The 15,894-nt window shown below is 47.7% G+C and overlaps 1 long non-coding RNA gene across 1 annotated transcript; it reads right to left on the reverse strand.

Annotated features, from left to right (window-relative positions):
• Window positions 1–8,697: 8,697 nt before the first annotated feature.
• Window positions 8,698–13,671, reverse strand: LOC134519987 (uncharacterized). The gene is made up of 3 exons (XR_010072340.1): window positions 13,453–13,671; window positions 9,309–9,626; window positions 8,698–9,035 (listed from the first exon to the last, which is right to left on the reverse strand). It is a non-coding gene; the product is annotated as an uncharacterized LOC134519987 (long non-coding RNA).
• Window positions 13,672–15,894: the final 2,223 nt, after the last annotated feature.

A 15,894-nucleotide genomic window follows, 5' to 3' on the forward strand; every position in this document is an offset into this window, starting at 1 on the left:
TGCACCAGAAGGACACCCAACTTAGATTAAACACACAAACGTCCCAGCAAAACCCCTCTAACCTACGAGGCACAAAAGGTCTGGTTCGATTTGCGTTTAGCAGCCTTCTGGACCTGAAGTGTAACAAGCGCTGTATCATCTTCTTACACCGGGGAGATATCACAAAACATTTACCTGAAATAGAGGCGTCAGTTCTCCATCTGGTAGGAAAACAAGCTTAACATTTTAAACTGTCTGCAAGATGGGAGCAAATGAAGTCCTGAACGAGTGCAGAAGGGAACAGAATGTAATAAAACTAAACAGGTCATGGCAGATAGATTATCTGGAGGTACAGGAGAACGCCAAACAAACCAGGAGAGAGAGTTTAAAAATAACTGATAACCGAAGCACTGCTCCAGTGGAGAGTGTGGTAACAGGCAATCTCATTCTTGACGTCTCCGTATTTGCTTTTTTGAAACGCTGCAGCTACTCTGATGAAAAAACATCACTTGCCGGAATCCAGCTCACGTTCTTCACATCATCTTACACAGAGATACTCTATGAGTGCCTCTGTGACCTCACACAGAGAGTAAACCTTACTTTACCTAAAACGATCAACTTGCCAAGTAAAATGTAAGTTGTCCTACTTTTTTTTTTTTTCTCCCAAGAACTGAAACTTGAGCTAATGAATCAGAAAATGTAAAGCGATCAGAAAACACCTGGAAAAAGAGGTTAAAATAGTTATTCTTGTTCAGCTGAAGAATCTATTGGTTATCTGTCCTAGATTTAATTAGTGAAATTCACAAAGATTGTCTAGCTCAGCACAAAATTTCTGACCTGAGCCAATTTCATATTTGACGGGATAAAATACCGCTACTTAGAAGAGCTAGCTGAACAACACCTATGAAGCGTGCATGCTGATGAGCTTTCAAGAGGGGAAACGGCGTTACAAACCCAGCCTCAATTAGAGGAAACATATGGGAGAGATTCAACAAGTGTGAGGAGCAATCAGGGCGCAGCCTGGGTGCCTTTGGGTCCCCGGGACTGCCCTGGGGGTGAGATTCTCCCTGCTGTGTCCTTGTGGGTGACTTTTAAAGCAAAGGATCACAAGCAACGCAGAGCAGCCAACGCAATCAAAGCCACTGTCATAGGCAATAACTTCAAGATTCCCAAATCGCTTATAAGTACATGATACCCGTATAAAAATTAATGACCCAGTGACTGCAAACAGCAAAGTACAAGGCAAAAACAGATTTGTTGATGCATCTATTTGCCATTTGCTGCCTGTCCTCACGCTGAAAGTGTTTCTGGTTATGGTTACTGTTAATTGCTTTTTATCTAACAGTGGAGCTAAGAGGTTTCAGCTGAGATAGGGTTTCACAGTGTTAGGCAATTACACAAACATCCAGATGCACAAAAATTCCCCCGTTTGTAATCTGGACAAGGCAGAACACAGCGAGTTATCTCAGGTCAAAAGAGACATTTCTGATCTGGGAAAAAAACAAAACAAAACAAAACAAAAAGGTCGGACTGACCCAGGAAGCATGAGGGAAGGTGAAAAAATGAATCACTGCTTCCTTGTGCTTCATCTGCTACAGCTCACAGATTAAAAATTCAGCCACGGTTGCCTGAATTTTAACTCATCTACAGGAACACACAGAAGCATCCTATTTTCAAACACACCACATCTTCTGAAGACATTCCTCCTAAGGAGGGCTTCCTTGTGCGGTGTCATTTTCTCCGACAGATCTGCTTTGGAAATTTCCTCTCGGGGCCCCTCCAAGCTGACAAGCAAATTCTCTGCATCAGAAATATTTGTTCAGAGGCTGCCAGGCTCATCAGTCACATCCCTGGGAAGGAGGCGGTCCCCAGAGGGGGGCGAATCCTGCTCTTCCCCCTCTTGTTGCCCCTGTAGAAATGATGCTATGGAGGGGACAATGACTACAGCCACATACCTGGGCCACCTGCCCTTTTGTGACACGTGCTCATTTCTCTGTGTCAGGGCTAGGAACAAGGCTGCTGCCTGGCCTTGGTCCTCACAGCCAAACCACAAACACGCCAAAGGTGAGAGAGAAACCTGGGCTGGCCTGAGCAGGACTTCCAGCCCCAGCTCTGGGGGTTAGGAGGAATAAGACGTCCCTGCTGACTGCCATCCACCGACATGGGGCTAATTATTTTAGACCTATCCAGGCAGAAGGGAAAAACAAACAACCCCCTGCCCCCTCAACATGGGATGGTTTAAAACGCACCTTTGGTCTGAGGGTAATTCTTCATGGACTGTACGAGCGATTTATGGCACCTCCGTGTAGCATCATGGGTGGACGAGGAGAGGGCGGCTGGATCTCAGGCAGCATCTAGACGGGTGGGTTACCAAAGGCCTCTGACAGCTCCTGATTTACTTAATGAAGAGCTCCTTCCTACAGCTCTGACTGCCGCTCCGTCATTCATCATTAACAAAGCACTTAGGTGTCTTATCTCCGAACAGTGAGATTTCTTGTGTACACATAAATCAGCCTCTCTCGAGCGAGAAAGCTCAGTTTTCACCTAGCCACCTCCTTATGAAAGCGAAGGCTCTGCCACAAGAAGGAAAAACACCTTCCCCTTTTCATTCTCAGACAGGCTACATGACAGCCTTTTTCCCTTTCAAATGTTATCCACTATTTTTCATGCCATGTTCACCAATTATTAAAATGATTTTGCTTAGACAGAGACAGGCAAAGCGTAGCGTAGCTTCTTCTTGTTGTTTTTTTCATCTTCTGTATTTTTGTCACTCAAGCGAAGGTTTTATTTTGTCTCTTTGAAAGATGGCTGAGGACTCATTTGTCATGATTATTCCACTTTTAAGCTGGTGCTGCTCTGCTACGCACCTGAAACCAGATGAACCCAGTGGTGAGCATGTCAGGTTTTGAAAGGTGTCACAGGAGAAAAAGTGCTATTAGTTCATCCTGCTAACAAAGGTATCATGCTGGATTTTCAGCCTCAGCCGTTACTGCTGTGTCTGTGGCTTCTAAAGCCAAAAGATGAAGACACATTAATTAACAAGAGAAGCTGGAAGATAATCTTGCGATTAAGTTATTGGAGTGGGACCTGGGAGAACTGGGTTGATTTCTCAGCCCTGGGCTGGTTGCTATGTGATCTTATTCGAATCGCTGCGCGGAGCTAAACGCAGAACATTGGGAGCGCCAGCTCCCCATAGGCTGCAGGCGCTGTGGGCAGGGGCTGCTGCACGTGATATTTTTCATTATTACCAGCTGGAGCCTTTCAGTTCTGCTGTAAGACAAATGGGAATGACGTCTTACAGCACTCTTACCCCCAACTCTACACGCATTTCGCCTTCTGCAACTGGCCTTTGCACAAGCTTGCTATTTTTCCACAATCTCCTGTGATTGACTAAATCCCTCCTTTTAATGTTTTTTTTCCCCCTTTTCTCCTGTTTCCTAATGAATGTCTTTACCTTCTGTCGGTTGCAAATGTGAACCGTTTTAATTAGGTGCTGTTGAAATGTCTTTTGCAGTTTGGCATCCTGTTCGGTTTCACTCCTCTCGTTCTCTTTGCAGTTCTGTTTCTTCCCACATTGCTTATGTTTTCTTGTTTGTGGGAGCTCTTCTTTATATGCAGAATTTAATCATGCTGCACTCCAATTTCATCTCTAATAAGCATAAATAGGGAAAAGGGCAGCTGAAGCCCATCTCTCCAGATGCTCCTTAAATAGTCCTCTCTTTCTCTAGCGTGTCCCTCAAATGTTACGGGTTTCCAGCTGAACTCAAGGACAAAGCGCTTGGCTCAGCTCAATGGATTTGTTGTATTTTCATTTATATTCTTAGATGACTTAATTCCTTCTACAACTTTCAAGATCATACTGAGCCCACACCTTCAACCGAGGTCCAGAACGGCAGGGAACCGCTCAAGAAACTCCACAAAGAACCAAAACCCCAGGGGTGGTGCTATTAAAAACAGTTCCTCATCCCCTTCTTCTCCTGGCCCAGGGCTGAACTACTGGATTTTGGTTTTGCTGAAGTTATCCTTATTGTGTCAGCACCAAATCTACACAGTCTCTTTTCCCCACAGAGATTCGCCCTTGGTGTGGTGCCACTCCATCCTCACTGCTCTCATCTGTGGGCACTGGATATCGCAAGTCATTTTTCTATATTAACCAGATCACTGTTGATCTACTTACATCCAGCTTATCTGGGGAAGTCAGTAATTTCAATTAAGCTGTGTTATGCATTTACTTCTAGTTTTATAAGGGAAGACAGACTTTCCCTTTTATTCTTCTTGATCTCCAACAGCAATACTACAAAGATCATAAAAAATAGGGTCGGGGTGAACAGCGGATGTCTGGTAGTTCACCTCTCTAACACGAGGGCATGGTCAGCCACACCAAAATCTGCTCCAGAAAGAGAATTTTAACCGGCTCCGCACACAAACCTTTCAGATGCAGCTTCTCTAGTCTCTCCCACGATCTTCTCTAGCGTTTACCTTACACCTATCATGCCCCTGTTTTCTTTGCCTCCTCTGTCATGTTCAAACTGCATCTGCTGTGCTATTGTTTGAGCCTACTACTTCTTCTCCCACCCAGAGCATGTGTAGCAAGCGTGATTTTTACAAACGTGCAAGTCTGTTATCGGATCTTCTGTCCTGGTTTGAGGTAAAACAGAACCAATTTTCTGTTTTGTAATTTTACTTTTTAGCTGGGCCTCTTCTCACTGACCAAACTCTGAAATTAACAGCACGTTGTTCAGAAACTGTTCACTCCCGGACTGGTGAGGCCTGATTATACCAAGGAATGGTACGCAGAGAGGCTCTTCCTTATACTTATTGCTGCAACAGCCAAGGCCCGCTAACTTCGTTATTTGCCCCGTTAGAGGGTCGGAAGCGGAAAAGCACAGAGGGGTCCCACCTGCAGGGAGGAGCGGACGGGACAGATGACCCAAAGCCGACCAACAGGGTATTCCATCCCATCTGCATCACGCTCAGTATAAAAGCTGAAGGATCAAAAGGTCAGTTTTCTTTCTCCAATGGCTGACGTCCGAGGAGGACCCTGTCTGTTCGTCTGCCTTTGATCCCAATCCGAGCATTCCTGACTCCAGATCCGTAATCCTGCTCCTGTCCGTCACTGATCTAAGTCTTTCCCTGTGCCTGCTGGTGACGCAATCCTCATGCCGGGAGCTGGATACGGTTTTATATATATTGTATATTTTTTATTATTATTATTATTTTATTTTATTATTCTTTATTATTCCATTATTTATTAATACTTTCATTAAAGTAGTTTAGTTCTTTTTCTAAACTCGTAAATCTCCTTAGCTCTTCTTCTCCTCTCTTTGGAGAGGGAGAGGGCTGAGGGCCATCTGTCATTCCGATTGGCCAATCCGGCCAAAACCATGACATCCCCCTGCTTAGATTCCCTCCCCTGGCTGCTGACCTGGCCCAGTCGCCTGGAGAAGTGGCAGAGGGCAGGCAATGCACCCTCTGAGCAGCCTAGGGTTGGGTTGAAATCAACCCCTCCAAAAAAAAAAAAAAAAAAATAAAAAAAAGGTATTTGCGAAGCAAGGATTAGCAAGATGAATTTCAGGAGAAGCGAAAAAATTAATAGCGACACTTCTTTAAAATTCATTTCTCTGAGGTTTGACATGAGCCAGTCAGGCAATCGCCTCCTATCATGTTATCAGGGACAACTGCCTTGCTGCGATGAAATCATTTAGCCATGCGTGGAAGAAGAGAGGATTAGACAGAAGACAACTTGGTGTGTGATGAATGGGATTTACAGGCAAACCCGCGCACCGCACAGTCGCTGCCCTGCCTCTGTCCATGGGAGGGTGACGAACACGGAGCTGATCTCTGGGGCACTTTGTCCCGGTGCTAATTCTGGTGAAAAGGCAAACAACACGGTCAGGCTCTCCTTTGTGCTTTGGGCTAGAAACAAAGCCCTTTGAAGGTGCTCTGGGGTGGGATACTTGGCTTTTTCCTGACCTTGGGAAGTACAAAGGCTTATCCTTTCTTCCACACCTTCTTCGTGGAAGTCCACAGCTAACTTGGGGCAGCAATTCCATCTCTGCAGTTAGGACTTCTGTTTTAATGCTTTCTAGCATGGGTAAAGAAACTATTTTTTTTGTTCTTGTGCCATAAATAAGCCAAATAAGGACACATCCTTTAGCTTTTTCCCCAGTGAAGTGAACAGCACTTCATTCACCAAGTGCTCCCAGCTCAATCCTGAGGGGACACCTGTTGAATGTGATTCCCTTCTGCTCTTCACCACTTATTGGAAAAGTGGCAGCCGTGCACTGCAAGCTGAGAGCTCTGCTCTGGGCCCATGGCGAAAACCCAAGCTATTAACAAGTGACCTTTCAGCTACAGCGGGTGAAATCTGTGCCCTAAAAATCAATTCCTTCAGCTGCATTTTTCAGGCTTCCTTTAGCCACTTTGGAGGATTCAAAACCTTGATCTGACTTGTGGCTTGAGTCCTTTTTTTTTTTTTTCCCCAAACAATACACATCTTTTTCAATTCAGGCTCCAGCCAGAGGCAAGAGGGGCCAAACCACCAGGAAAGGCTGTGGGGATGGGATGGCTCTGGCAGGAGCAAAAGACTTTTCAAGAAAGCCTTCTCAGCGCAGGTTTTCAAACCCAGCATTGAAGTGACCTCCAAAATTATCCAGCACGCTATTTACCTAGTGCAGGCTCTGACATATTATAGCTCATGCTTAATTGAAGTAGGAGAAGCCCTTGGTAGCTTGGCTCTGATGGGCACTGTGACGTTTTCTTTCTACAAGGGGAAACCTCAAAGACACTCATGCCTGATAAGGGCTGACTGTTTCCATGGTCCATATTTACAAGGGAAAATGGTAAAAATATCTACAGCTACTGGAGAAGAAAAGGAAGTCTTTTTGCTGCATGGAGTGGAAACCCTAGCTTCAAAATGAAGGCAGCTAAAATCACTAGTTGCTTTTCAAAATGCTGGCCAAACAGCTGCTGTTTGACGTTTGTGTGTGCAAAGTTACCATACAAAAAAAACCCAAAAAGGCAGGAGAGAAGTGTTCGGAAGCACAGCGGTAGCCGCATGCAGAAGAAAACACGTGGCTCCTTCCAGCCCAGGATTGCGGCATTTAACGCACCTCTGGAAGGCGTTGCATCCAACGTGCTTGATGGCTATCGAAAAAACACTCAAGGTAAAGCAGGTCAGTGGCGTTAATGCCAACAGTGGGATGACGCCAGCTGCATTGCTGGGCTGCACCAGCTTTTGGTCATCTCATGTGCCTCCCATCAGTGCAGGAAAGCCCAAGAGAGGATGCCGTGTAACAGGGATGGTTTTTTCTGCTCCTGGGTCAAAGCCAGGACTCCTCCAGCCCTCGTGGTGGGTCTGCTCAGCGTCACCATGTCTGCAGGACCAAGTTCACTTGGGCTAGCGAAGATGCCAAGGGTCATCTCTAGTCTGGTGGAGCGGCCTGATGTGTTGTGCCATAAGAAAATCAGCAGCCGTGGCAGAGAGGAGAAGGATGCCAGCAGTGCTAACGTAACAGTCAGGGAATCATTCTAGATGAAGATGACACAGTTAACTAAATTCAGGGTGGTACTGCAGATTAAGTGCAGGCCACTAAGCTAATGAAAGCGCAGCCTGCGTTTCAAGAGGGCCTCTCACTGCAGCGTCAGCAATCGGCCCATTTTTGCCGGTCAAGATAATGGTAATGGTGGGGCAGCGATGCCAGCGAGCATGAAACACTCTGAGAAATGGTGACAGAGGATTTCAGGAGACCCTTAAAATAACGCTAAGGCACTAGAGCAGGAAAGAGGTGTAGGTTAAGCTGTGAAAGCTGACCTGTTGGATGAAGCCCATTCTCCATCAGAGCAGAAAGTCCCCCGGTCTCACCAAGATGTTCAGCTACAATGAAACGAGACCAATAGGGGCTTAATTAGAAAGAAAGACGGGGAAAATAAGTAAAAGACGAGACCCTTGAAATGAATGGACGGCAAACCCCAGAAAGCAGGGCCTCCAAATCTACACCGGAGAGAAAACAGATACTGCTGATGCAGCAGTGGAAGAAAACCAAGGAGGAAAGAGTGCTGGGTGCTCCAGACGCACCGTGAGCTACAAACAGTACCTGGAGTCAGGCTTCTCCTGCTGCTTGCTCCTGGGACGTCAGGTCTGTCCTCCGGGAAGGGGAAGCTCGTGCTGGCTGCGGCAGCGGGGTGAGGCTGTGCAGCTCTCCCCTCCCTTCAAAGTCATCCCCCGACTGCCAGCTAGAATCCAGGCACGGCAAACTCCTTAGCTTATTCGCCTTCATCAATATTTTAATAGATATTGGTTTTTACTGTAAGACACATCACTTCTTGTTAATTAGAGTGCTGGAATGGCACTGGCAGGCAGAATACCTTGGCTCCAAACAAACCCTGAGGGGAAAAGGGAAATATATTCCTAAGAAAAACAATTGGAAAGAATCTAATTCAGTAATAGATTTTGTTTGGTATCATTCTGGCACCAGCAGTCATCTTCCTGTTATTTTTAGGTTCTGATGACGCCAACAGGTTTTGTTTTTTTGGTTTTTTTTGTTTGTTTGTTTGTTTTTTAATGGGGTTTTATTGTTGCTGTTATGCAAAAAAATCCCAAGGAGAAAATTTCCATACTTTAATCACATTGAATGAAACCGCAATTATTTCTAGAATTTTACACTTTGCACTCCTAGATCCCCAGCAAAATACACAGAGGTTTGCCTGAGTCCAGAGACGAGGATAAGGACTTCTTTGTTGGCTTTTGGGGAGGGATGGAACGAGGACAAAGAGCAAACACGTATTTACCTATCGAGAGACTGACAGGGTTTTAGATGAAGTATATTACACAGCCCAAGAGACAGAATTTGTGTTTATAAATACAAAACAAACATCAAAATCATCTTGTTTCATGTGACAGCCTCTTTCTTTGTGTTTTTCTTTCCAAGGGATTAGTCACGGAAGTATTTATTTGGGGATATTAGCTGCAGTAGCTATACAAACCAGGCACCAAATATTACGAATGCCTGGTCCAGTATTGTTTGTGCTCTCCACCAGGTCGTGAAATTCTTGATCTGTAAAAAAAAAATAATAATAAAAAAATGCGTGTTTTGAAGAGCTTTTCCCCATGATTTCCTTTGCTTTGTGCATCACGAAGACTTATTTTGTTGTGTGTGTGTACTAAGTGGCTTGATAGCAGGGTGGGGATTGCAAAAGCAGACGAAGCCAGGAGGGGCTCCTGAGGAGAGCGAGGGCGAAAGGAAGCACATCAGCGTCAGCCGCGCGGCCCTGCGCTCGGGGTGCTGCAATGGGGAAGAGGTGTACCTGTTGAACCCCGAACCCCTTACCTTTACTGGGCCTGAATTCAGGAGATGTCGCAGATGGACACGGTCAATTGAGCATGACGGGGCCGTGCGGATCCTGAACCACGTTGCCTGACGCAGATGCCCGCTCACCGAGGTGCAAAGGGATGCTCACCTAGCTGTAAGCACCCCCACGGCACGGCTCAGGGTCACAGTCCGGCTGAGATATCTCCGTCCTCTTTCCAATTGCTGCAGATTTCTTATCCTTCAGTGGAAAAACCTCTTCTTGCATTTCATTACTGTGGAGGAGCAAGCAGGGAGGGGTTTCGCTGAACACCCCCATCTCTTCCCGGCACTGCTTGGCTGAAGGAAAAGCAAGAGGAAAGCAAAGACCATCAGATAATTCTTTTGGGAGCTTCATGTCCAATGGTTACAAATTCTAGACCATGAAAGGACATTACTGTTCCAGGCCTGGCCAAAACGAGAGTTAACCAAACCCTTAAAAATGAGGGAATTTTTACTTAGGGACAGCAAGATCCATATCCCCTCATCGCATTTACTGCCAGGCTTGAGGCATTTTATGTTCTAGCTTGAGCACTTGGGATGAAAAGACATTGGTTATAAAACTGCTTGGCTACGAGGAATAAGATGCAAACTATAAATTCATGTTTTCAAGAGTTTGTTCGACTTAGATGTCACTTCTGGGCTCTGAGTTATACAAGACCCCGTATTTTTCAAGGGTTAATAACTGGGGAAGTCTTTCTGGTTTGTTGGCGTTTTTTTCTTTTCTTTATTTTTTTTTTAATTTTTATTTTTACAAGTACAAAAGGTATTTGCAAAACATTTTTTTTTTCCCCCAGATAGCTTCTGGCTGCTTTCAAGCTGAAATTTGGCAGTCGGCTTGCATTTCTTATTCAATAACAGACACAGATTCTGCACTTTAAAACTAGCAGTGGGTACAGACCCAAGAGATTTTTTTTTTTTCTTTTTCTTTCAAATCGGCATTAAAATCACACATGACTTTTTTTTTTTTTCTTTAAAGCGAAAGCTACAACAGAAAACCCTAGGGTGTGTATTAACAACAGCCAATTAGCCACATATTGCCTGGGCAGCTCTTGTAGAGAGGGTTTTTATCAATAACAAAGTCCCGAAAGCTGATGAATTTTACAGTGGGATGAGTTGATATTGGGGAAACCAGATTGCCTGGGATGCGGAACAGAAGGGAGGATGTGTGGCTTTGTGTATCGCTTGGGCGCTTGGCCAAAGCCAGCCCCCACCAGCCCTGCCTGGTGGGTTTACTGTTTACCAGCCGGATGGGGTTTGAGGATGGGTGCCGGCTTGGGAACAGGCGAAGGATTTGGGAGAGGGACGTTCATCAGCATGGCTGGAGGGGAACCCCTTGGCTGATCCTGCTGCCTTACGGGCTTTTGCATTCATCACCTATTTCCCTGGAGGGAGGTACATCAGAGAAGAGGGAAAAGCGCACATCTAATTTTAACTTTGAAGTGGGGGAAATGGCGGCGGTGTTTTTTTCCTGGAGCTCCTTCTTATCCTCCCCCCCCTCCCCCAGCCCCAAATATCTTTGCAAACTTTTTAAAACCTAGTTGGTTTGAATATGCACAGGCTTCTTAGCGTTCGCTCAGACCAGTGCCTTTGGGTAGCTTTTTGAAAAACATGAGAAATTAACATTTGAAAAGGTATTCCCACACACTCTTTGAGCAGGAAACGTGGCTTCCTTCTCCACCCACTTTATCACTAAGCAGCTTGGAGATAAATAAGGGAGACTTTCATGGCCATTGTGGTTAAAAACCATCACCCGGGCGGGGATAATCTCTCAAGCCTGTCTTTGCTGAGCAGGGAAATTGGATGGGGAGCTGCACCTAGATATGCATGTATTGTCTCAGCTGTTGCAGACAGTCGCCCACAGACTTCTGCTTAAAAGAAGGTGAAATGGGACAAGGAGTAAGTCGAGAAAGCCACGTCCAGAAACACTTATACCTTTCAGCCAGTGCTGGCCCTGTCAGGTCTCTGCTGCTGGACACCGCAACAGCCATCGGCACTTGGTGAGACTGGAGAAGATGCTCGTGTTGCCTGTCAATATATACATCCTTGGGTCCAGACACACAACCAAGTTATTGGCAGCTTAAAGCTACCTCTGGGCATCTGCACGGGCAGGTTGAGCCTGCCCTGGGGAGGGCAGCTTGCTTTAAATCCTGTCCCTTAGGGCATCATCACATGAACACACCGGGCTTGGGTCTAGGACCTGAGATAGTCTCCTTCCTCAGACTATCTCTTGTGCTGACAGATCAGCTTGCTTTGGGGGAGCACAGGGAAGGGAAGAAAGGCCTTGCAGGAGGGACATATCTTGAGACATAAAGTTCAGGAAAGGGTGATGAGAAACCTTTATGATTAAAAAAGCTAACAAATATTTTAGGTGACCTACTGCACCAAACACGGAGGCAAAATTTAGACCATTGGAGCGCAATATCTGGGAGCCAAATCTCTCCTGAAGGGCACGTTGCAATGCAGCCGTAACCAGGTAACCGTGAGCAGCACCTTCGCGAAAAATGAAAGAAAAAACAGACCCAATTTGCCATCCAGGCCTCAGTGTTTTCTTGCCCGTTTTTGCATGTGCACCAATCTGCCAAGCCAGATGTACAAATGCATTGTGTGGGCAAACAGGCACTTGTATGGGCAAACATTGCCTTGATGCGCGCGTTCTTGTGGGCACAAAATCAGGCGGTGCACAGAGGCGGCGAGGAGAAGCGGGGCTGGGTGAAGGCTGGCCCCTCTCCCTGGGCACGAAAACCCTTCCTCTACTTCCCGACACCAAGAGGCTGGGATAACTGAGCTCAACAAGGTTCGGAAAGCTGGGCGATGCTGCAGGACCTCCTTTCAACCCGTTTCCCCGGAGGGCTGAACCATCCCGCCTTGCTGGCATTGCCATGGGGTTTGCCAGGCTCCCGATGCCTACCGTGAAAGCCGTGTTTACCTGAGTCACAGCCAAGGTGATGTGATCAGCTCGGATGTGAAATTAATCCCATCGAAGTTGCTTACCTCATCTCACGTATAAATTCCTGTCTTCCTCAGGCTAAGAAAGGACACCCAAGGAAGCAGGAGAGTGCTATACCACCCTAATATGACAGGCAGCACTGTTTATCTTCTACTATCTATGAATAACATTGTATGAGGCATTTAAAACAGGTGTGAAGTTATGCATTTGCTATGCTTTCACAAGCTAATTGGGAGCATTACAACAGATGACTAGGTAATTAACCAGTGTTTCAACCCCAGTAATCATGTATTGGAATTCCAGCAAAACCACAGACTCTGTAATATTGATTCCTTTCGGAAGGAAGCGCCATTAGCCTTATAGTCTGAATCCCCCTTCTTAAATATAATTCTCCCAGAAACAGCCGTGGGAAGGGAGCGTTTTCCATGCATGGTGCCTTTGGAGCGCCCCGGAGGTGATGATCTCCAACCATCAGCCCTGACAGCTCCAGGGGAGCAGCCCCTGGGCTGTGCCTCTTGGCAGAGCAGGTAGAGGGACGGGCGAGATGGATCTCATCTAGAGCGAGTAATAGCCGCAGGGTGGCTACTACACACAGCTGGTTTGGGCTGGACACAAAGAATTACTTGAAGAAAAGCAGGGAGGGGAGAGAGAGATATGTCTTACAGCACATCCTTCCACCCTCCGTGGGCCAAGGAGCGTCTGGCCATCATGATGGGCAGCTGGACCAGCTCTCAGTAGGGAGAGGACATGGCAGCTCCTGGTCAGGGTGGAAGACTCTCCCTTCAAGACCCGGAGGCAACATCTTTGTGCCAAAGGCGAATTGCGTCTGATTCAGGGCCTGGTTGACCCTCTCTGGGCGGAAAACAGAAACAGCTTAGAGTGTCCTAAAAACCCTCGGGATGTGAATATTAGCCTGCTGCAGGTTGCTTTGGGTTTAGTAGCCCCCGCAGCCCCTGGAAAGGTCCAGGGTGGCTGGATATCAAGGGTGGCTCACAGCAGAAGGGGATGAAAAACGCCAGCTCCCTCCTGCAGCTCTGAGCACGCTTTGGTGCACCGCTCTGTCTGATGCAGAGGATGCCAATCTGGCACCGAATTCCTCCTTGAAAATATTCCTCTCTCCGCTCCTAAAACATCCCCCTCCCTCCCCAAAACAAACAAACAAGTTAGAAAGCTCACGAGCTTGGGAACGGGCTGCAGGCAGGAAGCTCTCTGTGAGATGACGGAGCTCCAGCGTCCCACGAAGGCGGGGGCTTGTGCATCCTTCCGTCTCGTGGTGGTTTCCGGCCCCTTGGCTTCACAGCCCGCAGCTCCCGCTCCCCCCGCACCGCAGCTAGCGCGGAGGTGACTCACATGGACCCCGTAGCAACGTCACGCTGGGTGCTGCCAGGATGCAGAGACAGGACTAGCCCTGGGTGACCTTCCGGAGAACCAGGGTGCTGTAGGGCTGGTAGCTCACCGAGGAGACATGAAATTTGGGTTATTAACTCTGGGCAAGAATGATTTACACCCCCCCCGTTCAACACCACAGTGCCCCTCTCCATCCAACTGGGATGGGAAGAAGGGCTGTGTAAGCCAGGCATTGAGTCCTCACTGAAATTGAGGGAGCCAAAAAGGGGCCGTTTTGATCTCAACCTCTGTCGCCCATCAGCAAGGGCAGGACCAAGGGATGCTAAGGCTGTTCCCGTCTGTGCCAAGAGCCAAAGCAGCTGAAATTGTCTCTCCCTGCCTAAACCTCATCTGCCCTTTATAGGTCTCTGCCCCCTTCCTTCCTTGAGAGCAACGAAGCAAAGTGAAAAACAGAGGCTTTATCACAAACAGTACCTGTTTCCATAGAGATTTGCTTAGAAAAATACATGAGACAAAGATGGACGTTAGCGAGGAAAACACAAGGGCTGGTCCTTGTGTATCACGGGAGACTTCTCACCTGCCTGCGGCATTCAGAGGCGTCCCATCTCCTGGATGGGGCCGAGCGCGGGTGCATGGCAGCCCATCCCCATGGGATGCAGGAGCTGGTGTCCTCCGCCGCAGCAGATCTTCTGGCAGGTCCTGGCACCTCCTTCTCATGTGCTTGATACAAGCCAGGCCACATTCCCCCCGGTACAACCGCTGACACCAACGGCGTGATCAACCCAGTGAGAGCTGCCGCTTCTGTTTAACGAGGGAGATTAGGGAAGTTTCCTTGACCCTGCAGAATCCAGGATTTTCTTGTCCTCCTGGCAAATTGTGGTGCCTCAGGAGGAGATAAAAGCACGGATGCGATTAGATTCTCTCCTGTCTGCCTTTAATCAGCTCTCTGAGGAAACAGGCCCTGTAGAAAATTGTTGCAAACGCTTTATTATTTCCACAGCTTTCCAGAGTAAGGAAAGAGTTGCAAGACAGGCAGGACGGAGGAAAAAAGTGGGAAGGGGCAGGCTTGCAGGATTCTACAGCTGTTACCACCACCAGTGGGTGATACTGGCTCAAACTGGTAAGAGGTAGCTATTCCCCTCAGCAGGTAGAAGGGTGGAGATACGCTGGTCCCCCGCGTTTGGTAAAGTACTTAAGGGGATATGAGCAAGGAATTAAATAGATGAGACTTTCTTAGACCATGAGATGTTGTCTTGAGGACAGGGCAAAAAAAACCCAAGAGCGTTGACAGGGGAATGGCAGCAGGGTCAGGCTCGGGGGTGATGGGGCATGCGCCCACGCCACGGGCAAGGTGTGCTTGTACCCAGATGGGGTCACAACCTACACCACTTTCACCTGCATGCCCGCTCCTCTGAAAGCAGAGCTCCTTCCCCTGCACGTATCCTGAGGTTTTGGGAGCCCGTGGGATGACTTCAGGCCTCAAGGAGTGCCTCCTTCCCTGATGGGGAGCCAAAGACGGGTTTTATTGCCATGCTCAGCTGCATGGAGTCTCTCACGCATGTACTGGGCTGATCCATGAACGAAGGCGTAACTTTGCCTCCCTGGAGAGAAGTGGCCGTTTTTACAGAACACGGATATATGAATGGCAAACAAATTCCTCAACTAAAGAAACCCACGGATTCACAAGAAAATTACATCAGTCTCAAGAGGGACACAGGCTTCACCGCAAAGGGAGACAGACCGTTTGGGGGCAAACAAACTATCTCCTTGAAGAACTGCAATGACTCAGCTCCCCCAGCTGGGAAAAAAAAAGCCAGATGGAGCCGGGCACTTTCTCAGCACAGGAAAACCTCGCTGGGGAGGGGGGCAGGAGGCGGCCGCCGCTCCTACCCAGCCTCTGTGAAGCACATGAAGAAGAGGAGCCAAGTGTCCTGCTGCGCCTTCCAGCCGGTGGGTCAGCCTTCACCGTCACGGCACCAATGCTCTCCTGGCCACCCTGGAGCCCTCGATGTCGCTTTGATCCCACTGCTCCTGGCAGACGGAGCGGCAGCCAGGGTAAGCCCAACTGCTACTAGTGCTACCCTCCGACAAGCCTGTTCACAGGCACACACCGCCCACGGAGGGGGAGAACAGTGGTGGATCAGCTTTTCCCGACAGGGCTGGGAAATTAAAATGCAAACAAGATTATTTGGTATTATCTTAGCTGGGCACATTGAGAAATCATCTGGCTTTTGCATTCCTGCAAAACAAGAGATGGTCTCCACTGGCAGG

Source organism: Chroicocephalus ridibundus, chromosome 8, assembly GCF_963924245.1.
Source record: "Chroicocephalus ridibundus chromosome 8, bChrRid1.1, whole genome shotgun sequence".
NCBI classification, from domain to species: Eukaryota; Metazoa; Chordata; class Aves; order Charadriiformes; family Laridae; genus Chroicocephalus; species Chroicocephalus ridibundus.